Here is a 23,698-nt window from a genome sequence, read left to right as displayed (position 1 = left end):
TGATTCATTACTTGCATATAACACCCAGTGCACCATGGAATACATGCCCTCCTTAATATCCATCACCAACCTATCCCATTCCCCCACCCCCTCCCCTCTGAAGCCCTCAGTTTGTTTCCCAGAGTCCATAGTCTCTCATGGTTCATTCCTCCTTCTGTTTATCCCCCCTTTCTTCTTCCCTTTCTTCTCTTACCGATCTTCCTACTTCTTATGTTCCATAAATGAGTGAAACCATGTGATAATTGTCTTTCTCTGCTTGACTTATTTCGCTTAGCATTATCTCCTCCAGTCCCGTCCATGTCGCAAATGTTGGAGAGGATGTGGAGAAAGGGGATCCCTCTTACATTGTTGGTGGGAATGCAAGTTGGTACAGCCACTTTGGAAAACAGTGTGAAGGTCCCTTAAAAAGTTAAAAATTGAGCTACCCTATGATCCAGCAATTGCACTACTGGGTATTTACCTCAAAGATACAGACGTAGTGAAGAGAAGGACCATATGCACCCCAATGTTCATAGCAGCATTGTCCACAATAGCCAAATCATGGAAGGAGCCGAGATGCCCTTCAACAGATGACTGGATTAAGAAGATGTGGTCCATATATAAATGGAATATTACTCAGCCATCACTCAGCCATCAAAAAGAACAACATTTGCTGCAACATGGATGGGACTGGAGGAGATAAAACTGCCATTATTAACACTGGCTGTAGCCAGACCATGAAATGGTCTTGTTTTATATATTTACCAACATTTGAAATATCTTATATGTAAGCCAGAGATCATAAATAAGAGGTCAATTTGGACAAATAGGAAAATATATATGCATCCTCAAAACAAAAGGAAACACACCCTTCCATGACCTATATTTTGAGAGAGCGCAGACATGGGAAGAAAGCCAATGTGTAATACTGTTGGATCCCCCCAATTTTGCTAGTTAGTAACTTCCTAATACAGTTAAAGGAGATTAGAAAATATAGAATCATGGAAGTGGGAAAATACGTAAGAAGGGAGAGGTAGGATAGCTAAAAGCAATGAGGGTGTTTTGCTAAAACCTTTGGAATCCCAAGTCTTCTGTCCCATCATCCCCATAAGTTATATCAAACTTTCTAGATCACATACCTCATGTGTTTTGGTTTGGAATACATGGCTCTACTAATGTGGAGGAGACTTCTGAGCCATAAGACCCACAATATAGTTCTGTTTTCACCACTAACTAGCTTAGAGCATTAACCTTGAGAATGTAACAATATTTCTGAGCCTTAATTTCTCCATCTGTAACATGAAAAAGCCGACTACATGATTTTAAGTTTCCTTTCAGGATTAACATTTTGTATTTCCACAAGGATGTATTCAATACATAGAAGGAGAGATCACATACTCATCTACCATAGAACTAAAGACCTTATAAAATAGATTGCTTTACCAGGTGTATTTCCAAAATGACTAAAGCCAGTATGATTAGTCCTGATTTTAGGCTCTATTGCAAGCTTCCAATGGTTAGATGTAGGTGGGGGTTATCAGTCTCTTTGACTATAATTTATCATGTGATTTTTATATTGCAATCAGGTTCTAGGTCAAATTCTGCCACACTTAGACATTTTTATTAGTAAGCAGGAGTAAAAATATTCACACAACCTGCAGTGTAAGCTTTCTAAAGCCCCAGCTTTCTGTCCTTTTAAGCACTTGAGCGAGTAACTTGCATGAAAGATTTGCTCAAGGCAAATGCAACATGATTGAGCTAATCCAGTCAAAGCCAAGCCACAAAATCCTTTAGTTGCTTGTATACAGAATGAATTGGAATTCTAAGCATAGAGTACCATTCCAAAGGGTGGAGACTAATGAGTTTACCAGATTTTTATATCCTGTCCCTGTAACTGTGGAAGGGCTAGTACAATATTCCTAGCCAATCCACGTCTTGAATTCTACTTATTTCACCAATGAAAAATAATCTCTAACTTGTAAATGCTAACAAGCTCTCTGTGCTGATTAAAGATAACAGGAATGCCGCCTATGAACTGTAAGTTTGTTTTGTTTGTTTGGTATTTGTTTTTTGTGTACATTATTAATGTGCATATACCCAACTCAATGTTAATTAGCTTGCCTGGGGTGTAAATGAAAATTAAAAATCATACTGTCCATAATGAACTATTCTAAGGTAAATTATAGATGTGTAACAATATAATGTGAGGACTACTAGGCAGGACTACTCTCCTAAAAGACCAGAAGTTGCACCACTCACAATTTATTTTTGTTAGCTAGTACTTTGACATTCTTCACCTACTCCTTCTCTCCATCCTCTCTTTATCTTCCTTCATGCCATTTTTCTTTACCATTCTTCTTACTGTCCTCTTACCATTTTTCACATCCTCCTTTCTTTATCATGTGTTATTTTTTGTAACAGGATATGTACTGAACTAAGATATTAATAGTTTAGTGTAAATTATGGTAATATTATTTTGGCCCCTTTGTTTATGTCTTACACATAGCTGGCAAAAACCTTGACTCTTGCTTAATTAAATCCTCTCCCTTCTTCATTCATACACCTGAGCTTCTGAACCTTGCTACAGAAAATCATATAATTATGTGCTTTGAAGCCACAAAAAATTCCTAGGCTCCGACTTCAGCTAGCTTTCAAGTTGTCTAGAGGCATTTCTGTATGTACAACAATGTCTATTTAAGACCCAGGAGAATAAGGAATCCTGAGATAATATTAAGTGTATCATTGCAATGATGAGCCAGAGACGGGGTTTTGGCCAGGCAAAAGAGCAAAGCTTTCCCTCCCATCTACTCCTTCCACACTAGAGCATTCCTAAGCTACCACCATTTCTACGTAGTTGCAGTGGCTTTTTTGCTTCCATACTTACCCCCAAATGTCTATTCTCCATATAGCAACCACAGTCATCTTTTATTTTTAGTATTTTTTTAAGATTTTATTTATTTATTTGACACAGAGAGAGACAGCCAGCGAGAGAGGGAACACAAGCAGGGGGAGTGGGAGAGGAAGAAGCAAGCTCCCAGCAGAGAAGGGAGCCCGATGTGGGGCTCGATCCCAGAACACCCAGATCATGCCCTGAGCCAAAGGCAGAGCCACCCAGGTGCCCCCACAGTCATCTTTTAAAAATGCACATCAGACCAGATAATTCCCCTACTTAGTCTCAATGGCTTCCAGCCATACTTTAAAAGTACTTCTTATTAACACCTATCAGACTCCACACCATCTGGCTGCTCCCCACCTCTTGCCTACTCCTCTCTATCCACATTGGTGTTCCTGCCAATTATCAAACCCGAAGCATGTGCCCACCGCTTTTGCACGTGTTGTTCCCTCTGACTAGAGCACCCTTCCTTAGAGTTTGACATGGTTCCCTTCTTCACTTCTTTCAGGACTCTGTTCACATGTCACCTTCCTCTACTTCCTTACCTGTCCTCTTATACCATTAGTCCAAACATCGAGAAATAGCAGCACTAAGAGGTTCTATCTATTACTGTGTAAGGGAATTTTTGATGCTTCAAGTTACATGTTCCATGTAACTATTCCATGTTCCATTCCTACTGTGTCATTAGGCCTACAACAGGTCAGCATATGGAAAGACAAATATATCTTTGTATCCATCAGAAACATATAAACTTGTTAGTACTACAATTTAGAATGGCAAGCAGAGCACTGGAGGGGAGACTGTTTATCTGGTTTTACCTACAAAGTCCTGATGCTTTTATTTTTAAATATCTGATTTATTTAAAAATCTACACACAGTATAATTCATATCCACCTACTATGCCTAGAGTTACAGATCCACTCCAATAATCAAGATATAAAGCAGTTCTATCACTGCCCAAATTCCCTTATGCATGACTGCTTTGTAGTCAACCTCTTCTCCCACCCTCCCCCAACCCCTGCAATCACTTATCTGTTTTCTATCCCTATAGTTTTTAGGCTCTGAGAATTCTGAGTCTAACCATTATTCGAGGTCCAGCTAGTCCTGATGATCTGCAGGGATTATTCAAATCCGTACTTGCTAGCAAAATTATTGGTTGAGCATGTCTGAAAGAGTGTGAACTATGGATATAGTTAATAAATTGTACACGAGCTTTGTGGAAATGTGATACAGATTCTCAGGGCAATACCTTAGCTGGGGTAGTTAGAAGAATAAGTTCTGTCCTGGTCTGGCTTAGCCCAGATTCCTCCTCTTCTACTTTATCAGGATTCTGCCAATTCCCTTCATCACATCTGGTTTGGCCCCTCATATAGTTACTTCTTTATGTAATGTTCTTAATACCGGTTACAGTATTTTTCTCCTTGAATTTACAAATGCCCAAAGCTTCTTTTAAGCATAGAATCATTGTCATCGAATTGCTGAAGGTGACTCTCTGATGACATCTACAAATATTTTCTTTCTATTTTTTTTCAAGATTTTATTTATTTATTTGACAGACAGAGACAGCCAGCGAAGAGAGGGAACACAAGCAGGGGGAGTGGGAGAGGAAGAAGCAGGCTCCCAGCGGAGGAGCCTGATGTGGGGCTCGATCCCAGAACACCGGGATCACGCCCTGAGCCAAAGGCAGACGCTTAACGACTGTGCCACCCAGGCGCCCCTACAAATATTTTCTTCAGCTCCCTGTCTTTTTCCATCTGAGTCCTGCCCTGAGTCCATGCTCCCTGGCTCAAGCAGTAGTTGCTTCTTGAGTGCTCTGAACTCTGCTGTTAGCTCTCTGGTTTGCCCTGTGTGTGTTCTGGTTGTGCCCTGGAACTGAAGGTTTAAGTGCTAATGTCCAACGTAGAGCCTGGTTGGTTACTGCAGCCCTAGTGTATTCTTGTTTGACCATTTCATACTCACTAATCATTCACACCGCCTGAGAACTCTGGCCCATGAATTACATAGCAGAATTGAATTTCACAGGAATAGGAAATAAGAAATAGCAACAGCAACAAAAATTTCACAGGTTAGTCCCTTTGCCTGCTGCACGTACAGCATCAACACCAGGGGTTAATATAGCAGGCAGGCTAATGGCAAAGTAGCTTCAATAACCACTGATGAGTCACCAAGCCACAAATTTTTGTCCTGCACATATTAGAAGGACTATACTGGGTTCTAGCTCTAATTTCACCTTGGAGGCTTCTTTACTTCCGAGTTCTAGCCATTCCTCACAAGATCCTTGAAGAAGATACATGCCCAAGCAAGAGCAGTGGAAAACCAAGCAGCACTTCAATTTCAGACTTGTGGCACCAGATGGCCTGGTTTGCCAGGACAGTGCAGGCTGTCCAGGTGTAGTTACTGATAGCACGTTTTTTACTCTCAAAGTGTTCCAATTTTGATTATAAATTACACAACTACCTTAATTATAACATACACAACAGATAACGCCCCCCTTCCGCATCAGGAGGGAATAGGGAGCCATCAGAAATTAGACAAAGAGAAGGGTACAGGGTCAGAGAAAGAACCAAATTCATTTCGAGTACTGACAAGTAAAATTGGCAGACAGAATTTTGTAATACTTCTCAGAGCGGAAGCAACGCACCCAAAATGGTAGTTCTTAAGAGGGAGTTTGAGTTTTTACAAATCTAGAGAGTAATGAGAAATGTGAAGGCCCCTGAAACTAGAGAGTGACATCACAAAAAAAGAATGTGGTCATGCAGGAAGGAGATGCAGGAAACTCTGCAGATTGGACCAGAACAGTGACCAATTCCTTAACCAACATGGCTGAAGGAGGCCTTGAAAGATTATATCAGAAGTAATTATATGGCAGAGGTCCTTGTCTTGGGTTCATTGATAGACTTTGGGGTCTATGTCACTTCTGTGAAATATAACTAAAACTTGTATGTATAAGATCTTCTGGAAGACCTGTCAGTAATTTTCATCAGGTTCTCCAAAAGGTCCAAAAAGCTAAGAACCATTGCTTCATGGTGTTTTCAGTTCTGGTATATATTTTTAAATGTATTAAAAGGTAGCTAGTTCTCATTCCAGTGTTATACTACTTAGTCATTTTTGACACATGTACCACTGGTTTCATAAAATTCTGAGTTAACTAGCCTTCACTGGGCTAGGTGGGCCCAACCTGAGTTTTACAATAATAATTCCAATACCCAGAGTGGAAAAAAGAAACAGATAAACAGCATTGTTAACAAAATGCTCTCTTCAAATAGCTTCTTTCTTTCTTTTTCTTTTTCTTTTATTTTTAGGAGGGCAGGGCAGAGGGAGGGAGAGAATCCCAAGCAGCTCCAGCTCAGTGTGGAGCTTGACGTGGGGCTTAACCCCACAACCCTGCAATCATGAGCTGAGGCAAAATCAAGAGTCAGACGCTTGACTGACTGAGCCACCCAGGTGCCCATAGCTTGCTTCTGTCTAGGCATGTTGCACATTACAGAAGCCCTTGGGAATTCTACACTTCTTAGGATAACATAGAGACAGTTTTGCAAGTTTAAAACCATTTCAGATAAAGAGGAGAGAGCTACATCATGAAAATAGACTGTTTCTGCAATGCCATTTGAGGACACTTTTGTTCCTTCTGACTTTTGGTTTAGTTTATTCCTTCTTGGTACTGTATTTATGAGCCAGCTGAGCTAGGGTGTGACTGATTTATGTAGTTCTTACTTGTAATAAATTACTGAATGGTAGGGAGCTCTACTTCTGCTACAGTAAACCCCACACTTGTTCATACCATTAAGTATCTGGATGCCCTTGTGGAAATAATGTAACTTCTCTGGGCCTCAGGCTCCTATCTCCAGACATTATGCAAGCTCTGGCTTTCATTAGAAGTTACCAGAAGTTTCTTCTGGCTGTGGGATTGTATGGCTTTGTATTTCCAGGAAGGCATCTCTGTTTACCATTCTCAGGTTTATACAACAAACTCCTGAGGGAAAAGAACTTTATGTTCATTCAGGATAATATCTAAGGCAAAAAGTATATAAAAGATAAAACATTGATTGAGCAGCTGGGGAGAAAGCCTCTCAGGAAAGCCATGCTTCACCAGTCTCCCTATTCCATGAAAAGATTGATTGGACAAATTCTAGTCATCTTTTTGGACCATCTGCCATAGTGTTCAGAACCATCATATCATGCACCAGAGGTCACACTCATACATGCAGCATGAATTCTCTCTCTCTCCCTTTTTATATCTACAACGCCTGTCCTAGTTGTCTCTTCCATATCATTTTTCCCACCATGCAGAAACAAATGAAAAACTAAGCCAATTTCTACTTACAGGAGTCCTGGCTTTCTTGCCCTCTTCCCTCTTCTGGGTACAGAAGTGCTTCTTGCAGAACTCCTGCACATATTAGAAGGACTATACTGGGTTCTAGCTCTAATTTCACCTTGGAGGCTTCTTTACTTCCTAGTTCTAGCCATTCCTCACAAGATCCTTGAAGAAGATACATGCCCAAGCAAGAGCAGTGGAAAACCAAGCTGCACTTCAATTTCAGTCTTGTGGCAGTCCTTCTGGCCTGCTTTCTGAAACATGAGAAGGTTCTAGTATTCAGAAGTAGATCACATCCTCCTACTGAGAGTACCAGAACATGGCATGGGGCAGGAGGAGGAGCATGTGAGGTTGGAGGGTTATAGGATTATATCAGGCAATCCTACCCTAGTTATAGATAACACGTTATAGACAACGTTCCCCTGGGTTGGAAGTGTCACTTTCTGGTTACAGTCAGAATTGAAAATGGGTCCCTCAATCAGACAAAATTATGAGGCTTTCATATCACACTCAGTCTTAGCCAAGGAATGGCCACTTACAAGCATTATTATTTAATTCTTTTTTTTTTTTTTTTTTTTTTTTTTTTAAAGATTTTATTTATTTATGTGACAGAGAGACAGCCAGCGAGAGAGGGAACACAGCAGGGGGAGTGGGAGAGGAAGAAGCAGGCTCATAGCAGAGGAGCCCGATGTGGGACTCGATCCCGGTACGCCGGGATCACACCCTGAGCCGAAGGCAGACGCTTTGACGACTGCGCTACCCAGGCGCCCCATACAAGCATTATTATTTAATTCTATGCGAGTTGTTTTCATCCTGACAGTTGTGATAGATCTGAAGAATATTACCCCCATTACTCTAATATCATCTTAGATTATGTCCCTGGAGGGGCGCCTGGGTGGCACAGCGGTTAAGCGTCTGCCTTCGGCTCAGGGCGTGATCCCGGCGTTGTGGGATCGAGTCCCACATCAGGCTCTTCCGCTATGGGCCTGCTTCTTCCTCTCCCACTCCCCCTGCTTGTGTTCCCTCTCTCGCTGGCTGTCTCTATCTCTGTCGAATAATAATAAAAAAAAGATTATGTCCCTGGAGGTTCAAAATCCAGTATATTTCACTCTAGAAATAAATCTAATGTATTTCACTCAAGAAAAGCAATTTTTGGTATGTGCCATGCCATACAACATCCAAATCAAATACAACCACTCTTCCTCCTTCACATCTATAATCTTTTTCTTCATGAGTTAGTATAGAATTCTTCTTTCTACTGACTTCAGCTGGACTGTAGCAGTTTTCTGTTCTTACGCAAATTAGTGATTATTTAAATACTTGGATATGTTGCTCACAATCTGAATTCTTATTCCTGAGAACCAAGAACTTTGTATCTGCCCTTCCCTTTCTTCTATAAAACACACACAAACACACACGCACACACACACACACACACACACACACACACACACATTGATGTTAACTATGGGGGGGTGGGAAGAAGAGTACACATTCTTCTAAGGTGCACAGGAAACATTCTCAAGGAAAGATCGTATGTTAGGCCATAAAACAAACCTAAAATTTAAAAGGATTGTAATCATACAAAGTGTGTTCTCCAACAACAATGGAGTTGTTTCTAATAAAATTAGAAATCAATAGCGGAAGGAAATTTGGAAAATATAAACCTATCTCTATTTTATTTTATTTGTACACAATCTTGTACATAGAAAATGCTAAAGAATTCACACAATGTGCTATTAGAACTAAGAAAATAATTCAACAAAGTTGCAGACCACAAGATCAATATAGAAAAATCAATTATATTTTCACATACCAGCAATGAACAATCTGAAATGGAAATTAAGAAAACAATTCCGGGGCGCCTGGGTGGCACAGCGGTTAAGCGTCTGCCTTCGGCTCAGGGCGTGATCCCGGCATTGTGGGATCGAGCCCCACGTCAGGCTCCTCCGCTATGAGCCTGCTTCTTCCTCTCCCACTCCCCCTGCTTGTGTTCCCTCTCTTGCTGGCTGTCTCTATCTCTGTCGAATAAATGAATAAAATCTTAAAAAAAAAAAAGAAAACAATTCCATTTACAATAGCATTAAAAGGGATATAATACTTAGGAATGAATTTAACGAAAGAGTAAGACTTGTACAATGAAAATTATAAAGCCTTATTGAAAGAAATTAAAGAAGATCTAAATAAATGGAGAGACATCTCACGTTAATGAATTGGAAGACTTAATATTGTCAAGATGGCAATACTCCTCCCCAGAGTGATCTACAGATTCAACACAGTAACTATCAAAATCCCAGCTAGTTTTTTTCTTTACAGAAATTACAAGTTGATCTTAAAATTCATATGGAAATACAAGGAATCCCGAATAGCCAAAACAATCTTGAAAAAAGCACAAAGTTGAAGGATTCACACTTTCCATTTTCAAAACTTATTACAAAGTTACACCAATGAAGACAATGTATTAGTGGTATAAAGATAGGACACAGATCAATGATAAAGAATTAAGAGTCCAGAAAAAAAAATCCTCTATTTATGGTCAATTGATTTTCAACAAGGGTCCAATATAATTCAATGGGAAAAGTATCATCATTTCAAAAAATGGTGCTGGGACCAACAGATACCCATATTCAAGAGAATAAAGTTAGACCCCTCCCTCACATAATATATAAAAAATAATTCAAAATGGATCATAGGCTTAAATGTAAGAACTAAAACTATGAAACTATTAGGAAAAAAGCATAGAAGAAAGTCTTCATGATCTTGGATTAGGCAATGGTTTCTCAGATATGATACCAAAAACACAAGCAAGAAAAGAACGAATAGATAAACCAGACATCAAAATGAAAAACTTTTGTGCTTCAAAGAACACCATCAAGAAAGTGGGAAGACAATCCAAAAAATGGGAGAAAATATTTACAAAGATGTGATAAATCACACATCTGATAGAGGCCTAGTATCCAAAATATATAAAGAACATTTACAACTCAACAACAAAAAGGCAAATAACCCAATTAAGGAATGGGCAAAGGACTTGAATGGACATTTCTCCAAAGATGACAAATGGTCAATAAGCACATGAAAAGATGTTCAACATCATTAGTCATCAGTAGAGGCAAATCAAAACCACAAGATATCATTTCACACTCACTAGGAAGGCTATCATAAAAAAGATGGACAATAACAAGTATTGGCAAGGATATGAAGAAATCGGAAGGCTCATACCCTGCTGGTAAAATATAAAATGATGTAGCCACTTTGGAAAACAGTTTGGTAATTCCTCAAAAGTTAAATATAGTTACCATACCAAATCAGTATTTTCATTCCTAGATATACACTGAAGAGAAGTGACAACTTAATGTCCAAAGAAAAATCGGTACACAAATGTTCAGAGTAGCAGTAATCATAATAGCTAAAAAGTGGAAACAACCCAATTGTCTATTAACTGATGAATCCATACACAAATGTGATATATCCACACAATGATTATTACTATGCTATAAAAAGAAATGAATTGCTGATACACACAAAACAACACAGATGAACATTAGAAATATTAGGCTAAGTTAAAGAAGCTGGACACAAAGGGCTATATATTACTCCATTTACATGAAATGTCCAGAATAGGCAAATTCGTATAAACAGAAGGTAGAGGAGTGGTTTCCAGGGAAGGGAGAATGGTAAGTGTACGCTAATGAGTATGAGGTTTCTTTTTGGGGTGATGAAATATTCTGAAATTAGATCATGGTGATGATCACACAACTCTAGGAATATACTAAACCCTACCAAACTATACACCTTAAAAGTGTGAATTTGCAGTGGCAGCTGGCGTGCCCTCCATATGCAGAAGGACTCGAGTTTGTGGACCTGTATGTGCAGCAGAAACGCTCGGCCAGCAACCGCAACATTGGCATCAGGGACCACACTCCCATTCAGATGAAGGTGGAGAGGTTGACAAGGTGACAGGTTCAACAGCCAGTTTAAACCCAAGCTATCTGTGGGGCCATTAGCAGGATGGGTGAATCAGACAACTCCATCCATCCTCCTACTGGCCAAAGCTGATGGTATCGTTTCAAAGAATTTCTGACTGGAGAGGATCACGGATGTGGAATATTTGTCATAAATAAACAGCAAAAACCAAAGTAAAATACAATAGAATAAAATGGAAAAGTCTGAATTTTATGGCATGTGACTTATATCTCAATAAAGGTGTTATTATTCAAATGTCTGGCACACAGTAGGCAAATGCCAAATAAATATTGGTGGGTTTCATTCCCATCAGCCTAAATTCAGATAACAGAGCTGAGGCTATTTCCTGCTCAGAGCTTAACAACTTTTAGCTCCTCTGCAGCATCAGGTGGGAGTGCCTGAGGGCTGCCAGTGAAGGAAATTGGAAACAGCTGTCTAGGTTGTTGGGTTGGGGAGAAGAGCTGGCAAAGAATGGGGCACCCAAAATTGGGGAACAGATGCAGATTCTCTCACCAGACCATTCCAGACAATAAACTGGGGAAAGGATCGAGAATAGAAATTGAGACAAGAGACCAGTGGCTTGTGATCTGGAGACAACTTAATTCAACGAACAGCTTCTTTTTTTTTTTTTTAAAGATTTTATTTATTTATTTGACAGAGATAGAGACAGCCAGCGAGAGAGGGAACACAAGCAGGGGGAGTGGGAGAGGAAGAAGCAGGCTCATAGCGGAGGAGCCTGATATGGGGCTCGATCCCACAACTCTGGGATCACGCCCTGAGCTGAAGGCAGACGCTTAACCACTGTGCCACCCAGGCGCCCCTCAATGAACAGCTTCTTATATTCCCCTAAGTTTCATGTGGCTGCTAGCTTGATTTCTCATAGAGCAAGGACAGGGATTCCACTGCTTATACCCAAGTTTATCTAGTCATTTTCCTGCCAGGAAACTATATCTTTTCTGATTTCATTTAGGTGTAATTGACATAGAACCATTCCTTTTAGGTGTACAGCATGATGATTTGATATATGCATATATTGTGAAATGATCACCACAGTAAGTTTAGTTAACATCTATCACCTCACATAGTTACAACCTTTTTTTCTTGTGATGAGAACTTTTAAGACCGCTCTCTTGGCAACTTTCAAAAGTATAAATCATATTGTTAAATAGTTACCAAGATGTACATTACATCCCCAGAAATTATTTATCTTATATTTTAGATACATAATTATATTACTAAGCATGGCAATGAACAACAACAAAGGAGAGTTGAATTTCTAAAATATTTGGTCCCCTACCAAATGAGTGAAAAAGACTGTGCTAATTCATTGTGTTGTATTAGCAACAGGTAAACCAGATACAACTGGACTGCTTAAGTTTTCATTTGATGCAATCTTTTATGCAGATAAAGAATACTATGTATTTATTAATTTAATCAGTACCATTGGACAAATCCTTGTGGGAACAGAACTAAAATATAATCAGAACTGATTGTTTACTAGGCACTGTGTATTAAGCACCGTCACAAATGTGATCCAGAAAGATAAAACCTAAGAAAGAGCCTTTGAGTCTTAAGACTGGACAATGGCCTTTGGAAAACAGTCTCATTAGAGAGGTGTACTAGAATTGGAAGAATTACGGTGAGTGGGCAGTGAAAAAGTGAAAGTACTGGGTGTGGGCCCCTTTTCCAAGTCGAGCAGCAAAAGGAAGAATAGATGAGATAACTTGAGGAAGAGGCAGGCTAAAAAAATTGCAGTAACTTATTTTTCTGATGATTTAATATGGGCCCAACATAGATAGTTTGGAAGACCAGAGAGGTATGACAAAAAAAATAATAAAATGGTTTATGATCTTTAAATAAAAATAAACTACAAATCTACATTTCCTGCCTAAATTCATATCAAAGAAAACTGGATACTAAATTATTTAAAAGCTAGTATACAATTTAGATTTCTAACTTATCAAAGTATATTCTATTAAAGAAAGAAGGAAAGGACAAAAAGTGACTTTTCTTTTATGGCAGATGTTGAGTTTGAAGGAAAAGTATGGAAGTGACAAAGCCACTTGGTACTGCTTAGAGATTATTTTCCTTGTTGATAGCAAAAAACTTGTTGACAGAAGTAGATCTCACCACGATAAAGAAAGTCTGTAACTATGTGTGGTGATAGATGTTAACTAGACTTACTGTGGTGATCATTTCACAATGTATACATATATTGAATCATTATGTTGTATACCAGAAACTAGCATAATGTTATGTCAATTATGTTTCAATTGAGAAAATAACAAAATAAAAAAATCTATAGGAGCAGACCAAAACAAATAAAATTCCATTCCCATGTAATAATCAAAATTATGGACTTCAGGGGTGCCTGGGTGGTGCAGTTAAGCCACCGACTCTTGGTTTCAGCTCAGGTCGTGATCTCAGGGTGGAGAGATGGAGCCCAGGGGTGGTGGGAATCTGTGCCCAGTGGGGAGTCTGCTTAAGACTTTCTCTCCCTCTGCCTGCCCCCCCGAAATAAATAAAATCTTTTTTAAAAAAATTATGGACTTCATTTATATTTTAGGCTTCTTCTCCCGACAACTGGCTCAGATCTGCAGCACTCAGGGCAGTCTGCAGTCCGAGGAGCCAGAAGTCAGGGAAGAGAGTATGAATCACTTCTCTTTTCTTCCATTACTCTTCTGCGGCTACTCCCACTATTTTACAGCTCGCTGAAACTGGAGTGCAAGGAGGAAGGAGAGGGAAGCGGGCAGAAAAATTCTCTCTTAACTGATGCTGGCTGCTATGGGCTCGTTTTAGACTTGGCAGATGTGTAAACTTGGTTTTTCCTCTCCTAGAAGGTGTTGGGGTGATTTTGCAAATCCTGCCACCAGCACTGCCACTACTGCTACTGGGTATCGCAAACCCATTTCTAGTCCAGCTGGTCATTTGTGATTTCTTCCGTATCCCAAGGTATCCACTTTTGGCCTTCTGCTCCTGAGGCTTCCACTTGGACAGAACTAAGACCACCCCAGGCTGACTGTCCCCCCACGTTATCTACCTAGATCCGGTCCATGGGAAACATCACAACTGTTGGCGCTGTGACAGACTGTAAAAGGGCAGCTGCTTCCCAAACTACAACCATTGACCACTTCCTCTAAGCTCTCATCATTTAGATTTTTCAGGGATAATTCTGACACCAGCCTTCTGTGCCCCCCAAACTGCGGGAGACACGTAATAAGCTCTTTAAGTGGTTTCCTAAGTTCCTCTCTCTTGCCTTCAGTTGAAGGTGAAGCTCCTCTACTCTCACACTCTTCCCACCATGTATGGGATCAGCATACCTACAAATTTATACAAAATTATATGTGCATACAGTTAAATTTTTAAATAAAAAATAAATAAGACAAAGGCAGTTAAGGAGCCAAGCACAGTGCCAGGAAGATAGTGAGCATGAATGAATGTTAGCTATTATAGTTAAATATTAGCTTCTCTGAAAGATCATCTATATGATTGTTAAGAAATGGAAAAAAAGACGAAGTCATCTTTTAAAGACCTGGCTAGCTACATGCCAGGAAACCAACTACCTTTATTGAAATATAGTTAGAGGGGTGCCTGGGTGGCTCGGTCAGTTAATCATCTGCCTTTGGCGCAGGTCATGATCTCAGGGTCCTGGGAGGGAGCCAAGTGTCAGGCTCAAGAGCCTGCTTCTCCCTCTGCCCCTCTCCCTGCTTGTGCTCTCTTTCTCTTTCTCTCAAGTAAATAAAATCTTTAAAAAAGAAAATACAGTTAGAAATGTTAAGGACTATGCCTTGTGACTTATATTTTTATAACAAAGATGGTATGACATAGTTAAGTGAGATCAATACGCCTGCAGAGGCAAAGCAAGTTTTACCAAAACATGACCCTATGAAAGAAAAACTGGACATATGTGGCACAGCACATTGAAAATGGTTAGGATTAGGGGCACCTGGGTGACTCAGCAGTTGAGCGTCTGCCTTCGGCTCAGGTCATGATCCTCAGGTCCTGGAATCGAGCCCCACCTCGGGTTCCCTGTTCAGTGGGGAGTCTGCTCCTTCCCCCCGACCGTCCCCCCTGCTCATGCTCTCTCTCTCTTTCTCAAATGAAAAAATAAAAAAATCTTTAAAAAGAAAATGGTGAGGATTAAAAAGAAATAAAATAATAATTAAAAAAAAAACCCAGGGTGGTATAGTCAACAGAGCAATTTTGGTGCCATCTAAGTATTTTTCTGTAAACAAGGTAGAATATAAATGAAATAAATTACAATAGCTCTAATTGTACCTTGCAGAGCACACAATCAACATGGTAGAGGCAATTTGGTGGGGCGTTAAAATGGCTGAAGTGATCAGATTGCCGCGTTCTTGTCATTCGGGGCATCCAGACCTAACTAGAGATATTCACACACTCTGTATTCATGCCTTCATTCAAAAAATATGCACCTACTTCGTATAAAGTACTTTCTTTACAGCCTGTGATGGATATAAACAACTATGACACAGTAATTGGCCTTAAGGCATATACAGTCCAGTTGGAGAAGATAAACAAAGCAAGCTGTCTTTCAATTTCGAAATTTTGTGGAAAACTAAGCTAGCTAGGTAGAGTGTTAGGTACTCATCATTAGAAGAAACATTTGGTGTTACTGTCAAATTCTATATATTTTCAAATTCGAGGTGTCAATTTTCAAGCTTGTGGCTGTTGGGTAGTAGATAAAAGATGCACGTGATAAAAATTGATTCAATGATGTTTTTAAATATGTTCATATGCATTTCTTACATACCAGAGGACAAGAAATGCCCTAATTTTCATTCATTCTTTTTTTTTTTATTTTTTGAAGATTTATTTATTTGAAGGGGGTGCAGAGGGACAGGGAGAGAATCCCAAGCAGACTCTGCAGGTAGCACTGAGCCTGATGTAGGGCTCAACATCACAGAAATCCCAAGACATGACCCCTAGATCAGAACCCAAGTCAAACCCAAGAGTTGCACACTTAACTGACTGCGCCACCCAGGTGCCCCAGAATGCCCTAATTTTCAAAGACACTGGTTTTTACTTCATTAGCCTATTATTGCCTTTCCTTCGACTTACTTCAAACCCCATGGCATGCAATATGCAGAACTTGATGGGTATATTTCAGGCCAGCATAACACTTGGCCAGATGTCATTCTCTGTTCTCTTTATAGAATTTCTGCAGTGTTTCCTCTAAATGTTTTTTTTTTCTATAATATGATCTATCTTCCTTTTTTTGTTTCCCCCAATTCTTTTTTTTAAAACTCTAATCACATAACCCAGCAGAGATCTAAAAATCCCTATGTCAGCATCTTCTAATCTGCTACCGAATTCTTCCCAGACCCGTGATTTAACATCTGTGTTCAATATTCTAATCTACCAAAGAAGACTGGAGCTCAGCTTTACTTGCCTCTTTCAACCTGGGGGGGGGGGGGGGAAGCAGAATAATTGAACCCATCAGCTTCCTGATTTAAGATCTTTATAATACAGCTTCATTATTTTGACATGAATTCCCTAGACATTGGACTCACCCATATTCAAATTTAAGGGCAAAAGCATCCAAAAGACAAATATAAATTACTTTTGGATTACTCAACCTCTGCTTCTCCTGATACAGACAACTAAGTTGACATTATATTTTACACAGTGAAAAGTGATACCTTTGGCTAGCAATTAGCCTTTAATATAACTTAGCCGATATTGTATCCCAAAGAGATAGAATACAGATTTGTTAATAACCCTTTTCAATGTTACATTTAAAATAACTTAAAATTGGGTCATAATGAGTGATTCTTGAAAAATCCCCAGCTAATTTTAATGCCCTAGCTTTAAATAATGCTGAAACACAATGGCTTCATCTTGAAAATTTGACAACCAAATTGATACTAATTAGAGCAATGTGTGCAATTTTCCTAGGCCTCTTAAACAAAATGGAATTTGAAACTCAGTAACAAGCTAGAATGACTGTCAGAAAATTAGATAACGAAAAGATTTTAAAAGAAGCACACATGTAATACAGTAGAGAATAGGTAGTTCTACAAGGTGTAAGATGAAATGCAATTTATGTGATTCTTTTAAAAAGATAATACCTGAGTGCATTTAGCAGTGCTGACATTTGGACAAGCTTGACCCTACGGTATAACTGGGGCCTGAATCCAGGATGGGACAGGAGAAAAATCAGAGCCAGTCATAGAGTTGGGTCATGGGGCAGCAAGCCAGTGTTCAAATGACAAATTCACCAGTGACCCAACTGGCATTGAAATTTGGTCTATTCCAGTGGGTAAGGTATAGAGAGCAGAAAATAATGAAGTCGGGGAGGCAGTGGTTTTGGATTTCAGGAGCAGAAGTCTAACAAAGCCTTGGGTTTATGGAGCACAGGATTCAGGCCCTCAAGAGCAGGCTGTTAGGACCCCATGCACATGGATTTGGTTCAGTGTTCCCGTTCCAAGAGGGATCATGAATTCTTTTTTCTTTTTTTCTTTTTGCTTTTCATATAATAATGTATTGTGAAATATCTTTCTATTTCAACATGTATACTTGGACAACATTTTTAATGACTTAAACATAACAAGATTGTGGTTTTGGAGTGTTTTATTTACTTGTCCCCATTATAAGCAATATTTCTTTGGATATCCTTGTATTTTGTATAGATTCTTATTTCCTTAGTGTAAAGCCTTATAAATGGATTTGCTGTGTAAAAAGACACTGTTTCAAAGCTTAAGATATATACTATCAAACTACCCTCCAAAGAGGTAAGAATAGTATACTTTTTCACCAGCAGAGTCCAACTCTGTGCAGAGGTCCTTTTAATAATTTACCCATTTTCTGAAGAGTTAACTGAGGCAGAAATCCAGTCAAATGGCCTGGAATAAAACAGAGGGATGAGGAGAGGCTGTGGTTTTGGGGCATGTGAGAAGCCAGGGTTCTCCCTAGGCACACAAAACCCAGGCTCAAAGCAGTAAGACTAATCACACACTCCCATGGCTCTGGTGTGAATCTGATAAAATATTGCCTCTTAGGTACTGAGATAAAAGCAATCAATTGTTGTAAGGCAGTCAGGAAGGTGATGAGGCTATATGTTAGAGTGAGGACACCAGTGCCTTAAAAGAACAGGACAAGCAAAGGGTAAAACCAGTAAAAGCCCAGTTCTCAAGGAATTATTCATGATATAGAAAGAATAGAATATTCAAAAAGGAACTTGGATACATTCAAAAGAAGGTGCTGCTTAACTGGTATACCCAGTTAGGACACAAGAGTGGTGCCTGCTTCAGGGTACTTGGTGAGTTAATTTTTTTAAACCCAAAATGTTATGAAATCTAATAGTGATGGATACATTTACTGAACTCCTCTGTTGGGCCAAGCATTCTATAATTCTCTCAACAACCTACAACCTACAAGGTCGTTAGACTATTATCACTATTTTACAGACAGGGAAAGTAAGAGTCAGAGAGGTACAGTAAATGGTCCCCAGCCACTCAGCTTATAACGTGCTGAACCGGGTCTGGCTCCAGTAAAGCAGTTGAAAAGAAATAGGTTTATATTATGGAATAAAATACATACACTTGATTGCGGGTTAACTTAAGCAAAAAAAAAAAAAATCGAATGTACAGTTAAGCTTACTTTAGTATACATGTACATATATAGCAAAATGAAAATAAAATACAAGCTTTACTACCGTGCTGTTGTAATCCTAATCGGTCCTTTCTCATTCAGATATTAGGGGATTGTTTATAGTGTCTATTTTTCTCAGTCTCTGTCTTGGTTTTCTTAGTGCCTGCTTTTTTACTCCCCCAGTTGGTCTACAGATAAGATACATTACCCCAGTTTCTATGCTAATCCTAAGTGAAATGGAACTTGTGTTAAAAATATGCTGGTATTTAAATTCCTTATATTTCCTTCAGGACTTTGGGTCACACCCAAACATTACTGTGGAGCCTCTTCCCAGCTACTGTCAAGCAACTGATATGAACTAATACCTGATGACAGGAAAAGCTAAGGAATGAGGTAATATGGTTAGCGAGGATAATACAAATTTAAAAGAGAATTACTACAAACTCTTATAATTATAAAGAAGATGCTATGGATGCCATGCTACATTGAGTCACAAAGAAGTTTCATTATAAAGGAACATTTATAATTAACATCCAATGTTAATTAGAGAATCAATTTCTAGGAATAAAAATAGTATAGTTGTAATATGTAAATATGCGCATCACATAAAGAAGGCTGCAATACTAAGATTTCACCGATTGCAAGCAAAATAATATCAGATGTGTCACATAAAAAGCATATATTGAGAATCTGAGGGGAGAATGAAGGTGTAGGAGGGGAATGTCACCCTGACGCAGGGAGGGGAAGAAAAGAGAAGCAGCAGCATTCACAATAATTGGAATGGAGTAGCAGACTTTCATCAAGGCAGGGCAGATTTGAGGTCCTAGAAAATGCTGGTGACAATTAAACACCTTCTTTTTGTCAGTCCACCGGACCAGATCCCATCTCTCACATCTCCAATCAAACGTACTAATGGAATGTGCTCCACATACATGACCTTAGTGATAGCTCCAGAGGTGGAGATGAGACCCAAGCCAGGTCTGAGAGTTTAGCCAACCATATAGTTAGGAGAAGCAGTGTCCACACAAGACTGTCTTCACTGACGATGCCAACCACAAATGTGGGGGTTCCCCAAAACACCCTCAGTTTTGATAATTTGCTAGAAGGACTCAGAATGCACTAAAAACTGCTATATCCACAGTTATGGACTATTACTAAAGGGGTTAAAATCAGCCAAGAGAAAAGATGCATAGAACGGCATCCAGGAGGGGTCTGAGGAGCTTCTTGTCCTCTCAACATGGAATCATGGAGAGTGTTAACTTCTTCTAGCCACAACATGTGAAGATATGCATGGCCAGCAAAGGAAGCTTGCCCCCATCTTTGGTGTATATAGTTTTTATTGGGACCCCATCACATATCACCTGTGTGGCTGACCTTTAGTCTCTAGCCTTGCTTGGGCATTAGGCTGATATCTCTAGTCTACAGGGCCTTCTGGAGGTAAAACTGATACCAAGTGGCCCAAACCCGCATAATAAATCACATTTTTAGACTGGTACTGCATGGGTCAAAGCCTTCAGGCAAAGATACTTCTATCAGCAGGACATTCCAGGGGCCTAGAAATCACCTCCTGGTAGTTTGGGGGCAAAGGCAGACCACTCTTTGGGTAAGATTAATTCTTCACTACATACCAGGCAAATCAAAAGTCTTTCCCAGGAGTTTTCTTTTTGGAGATAGAAGAAAAGTAACTGTCTTAGGATCTCCAGAAACAGAGCTTGAGACAAGATTCTTACGTAAGTGATTTGCTGAAGGAGTGTTCTTAGGAGAAAGTGATTAGGTTGTCAGTGAAGCACAATAGTAGAGGGGAAGTTACTAAGCAAAAGAAAGAGTTTCAGCTGAAGTCTAGTCATAGCCAGATTCCAGCAGAAGCTCTTGAACATGACTGACTGTACCTCAAAATTGACATACCTTGAGAAGGTGTTTTGTACCCTCATATCAGTCAGCCATTGGCTGTAGACCACCAAGGTGGTGGGGCATTATTTCCCAGGCATTTCTGGAGGATGCAGCAACTAGTGGTCCAAGGCAGTTCTCCAAAATTGGGTGCAGCCAGTATCAATCAGCTACACTAGCAGCAGCTCAAAGACAGATGCACTGACCTGGAAAAGGGGATGGGATGGGTGGGCCATCAATAGCACTTATTATATATAGTCCACACCTTCCACTGCTCAGATCAGCTTGTCTGTCATAGTGAGTTCACTACATCCAGTCACAGCTTCTCTAGGATTCTGGTTGATCACAATTTCTGGGGAAAGTTACATAAGGAGGATCGATGGGACAGATTTCCTCCCCCAGCTGCTATATGTGATCAGAAGGCCAGATACTCATAATGTCCCTCTTCTATTGCTCCATTCTTAATTATTCTCTCCATTGACAAGCATTTCCAATGGTCTAGGTGTGCATGGTAGAATAACCCAGACACCCAATGGGAATAGCACCAAGACCCTTCTCAAGCTGTGGTTACTATTTTTGCTTATTTATAGTTCAAATCAGGCTGGGAATACCAAGAGATGCCACAGTGCATCACCTGAATTTCTTCCTACTTCTTTATGTATCAACAGTTCTACCTGTTCAAATGATGAAGGTCAGTTAACCCCTGTCAGTGTAGTAATTACTTTCTTTGCTTACCAGCTGCTGTAGAGGGACAAGAAGTGCAAAGTCACCAGAATACAGCTATAGCTCTAAGTTTAGAGGTACTCTATGTTGCTTCATGCAAAGACCCCACTACCATGGAAATTTAGACCTCTCAACACACAGATCCCAAAGCTGCAAGGAAAAGAAGACAAATTCTCCAGGTGGGTCGGTGGGAGTGATGTTGAGTGGGGATACTATTATTTCTTTACCTCAGTTCCTGAACCTATGTATTCTAACTACTAGGGACAAAGCAGCATATAACATTCATCACTTTAAGATGTATACACCATTCTGAAGAATAATGCCCCTTTCTCACATGAGAGTCATCTCGAAGCAAGCACTCAGCAGAAGCTTTGAAAAGCCATTCCAATTGATAATGACACAAACAAATAGAAAGCTATTCCATGCTCAAAAATTGGAAGAATTAATATTTTTAAAATGTCCATATTATCCAAAGCAATCTACAGATTCAATGAAATCCCTATCAAAACACTAACAGCATTCTTCACAGAACTAGGACAAATATTCCTAAAATTTGTATAGAGCCACAAAAGACCCCAAATAGCCAAAGAAATCTTGAGAAAGAACAACAAAGCCAGAGGCATTACAATTCCAGATTTCAAGATATGCTACAAAGCTGTAGTAATAAAAACAGTATTAACACATAACCCAATGGAACAGAATAGAGAGCCCATAAATAAACTCACAATTATAAAATTAATTTAATCTACAACAAAGGAGACAATACACTAGGGCAAACAAAGTCCCTTTAGTAAATGGTGCTGGGAAAACTGTACAATTACATGCAAAAGAATAAAACTGGACCACTTCAACATCATACATAAAAATAAACCCAAAATGGATTAAGACCTACCTCAATGTGAGACCTGATTGGTCTAAATCATAGAAATCCTAGAAAAGAACACAGATGGTAATTTCTCTGGCATGGCTGTAGTGATATTTTCTAGATATGTCCCCTAAGGCAAGAGAAACAAAAGCAAAAATCAACCGTTAGAACTCCATCAAAATAAAAAGTTTTTGCACAGCAAAGAAAACCACCAATAAAACAAAAAGGTAATCTACTGAATGGAAGAAAATATTTGCAAATGATATATCCAATAAGGCGTTAATATCCAAAATATATAAAGAACTCAAACACTCAACACCAAAAAACCCCCAAACAATCCAATTTAAAAATGGGCAGAGGACCTGAATGGACATTTTTCCAAAGAAGACATACAGATAGCCAACAGACACATGAAAAAATTCTCAACATTACTAATCATTAGGGAAATGCAATCAAAACCCCAATGAGATATCACCTTATACCTGTCAGAATAGCTAAAATCAAAAACACAGGAAATAACAAGTGTTGGTGAGGATGTGGAGAAAAAGGAACCCTCATACAATGTGGATGGGAATATAAATTGAAACAGCCACTGCAGAAAACAGTATGAAGGTTCCTCAAAAATTCCACTGTTGGGAATTGTCAAAGAAAATGAAAATGCTAATTCGAAAAGATATATGCACCCCTATTTTGAAAATGAAAACACTAATTCAAAAAGATACATGTACCCTTATGTTGACTGCAACATTATATACAATAGCCAAAATATAGAAGCAACTTATGTGTTTCCACTGATAGATGAATGGATAAGGAAAATGTGATAAATATATATTTCATATATATATTTCATATATATTTCATATATATATTTCATATATATTTCATATATATTTCATATATATTTCACATATATATTTCATATATATATTTCATATATATTTCATATATATATTTCATATATATATATAACATATATCTCAAATGGAATATTACAAGTCATAAAAAGGATGAGATAATGCCATTTGAGAAAACATGGATGGAACTGGAGGGTATTATGCTAAGTGAAATAAGTCAGACTGAGAAAGGTAAATACCACATCATTTCACTCACACGTGAAATCTAAAAAAAATTAATAAACAAAAAGCAGAGTTGGACCCCTAAATACAGAGAACAAACTGATGGTTGCCAGAGGGGAGGGAGATGAGGTGATGGACAAAACAGGTGAAGGGGAGTGGGAGATACAGGCTTCCAGTTATGGAATGACTAAGTCATAGGGATGAAAGGTATAGAAATAGAGTTAATGGTATTGTAATAGCATTGTATGGCAATAGATGGTAGCTACACTTGTAGTGAACATAGCATAATGTATGAACTTGTCAAATCACTATGTTGTACACCTGAAACTAAAGCAATATTGGGTGTTAACTACCCTCAAAAACAAACAAACAAAACCCCC

General features: G+C 39.1%; 1 protein-coding gene across 4 annotated transcripts in view; it reads right to left on the bottom strand.

Annotated features, from left to right (window-relative positions):
• TEX9 (testis expressed 9) overlaps positions 1–23,698 on the bottom strand; it is a 202,807-nt gene that overhangs the window by 116,388 nt on the left and 62,721 nt on the right. For all 4 annotated transcript variants that reach the window (XM_087859191.1, XM_087859192.1, XM_087859193.1 and 1 more), the window contains exons 3-4: positions 22,270–22,372; positions 20,673–20,860 (exon numbers count right to left, since the gene is read on the bottom strand). The gene's annotated coding sequence lies outside the window, so the exon portion shown is untranslated. The remainder of the gene's footprint in view (positions 1–20,672; positions 20,861–22,269; positions 22,373–23,698) is intronic.

This window comes from Ursus americanus, chromosome 36 (assembly GCF_024610735.1).
Source record: "Ursus americanus isolate L20-20 chromosome 36, mUrsAme1.1.p, whole genome shotgun sequence".
Lineage (NCBI taxonomy): Eukaryota > Metazoa > Chordata > Mammalia > Carnivora > Ursidae > Ursus > Ursus americanus.
Note: the sequence above shows the minus strand (reverse complement) of the source record. Positions and strands in the feature narration are given on the sequence as shown.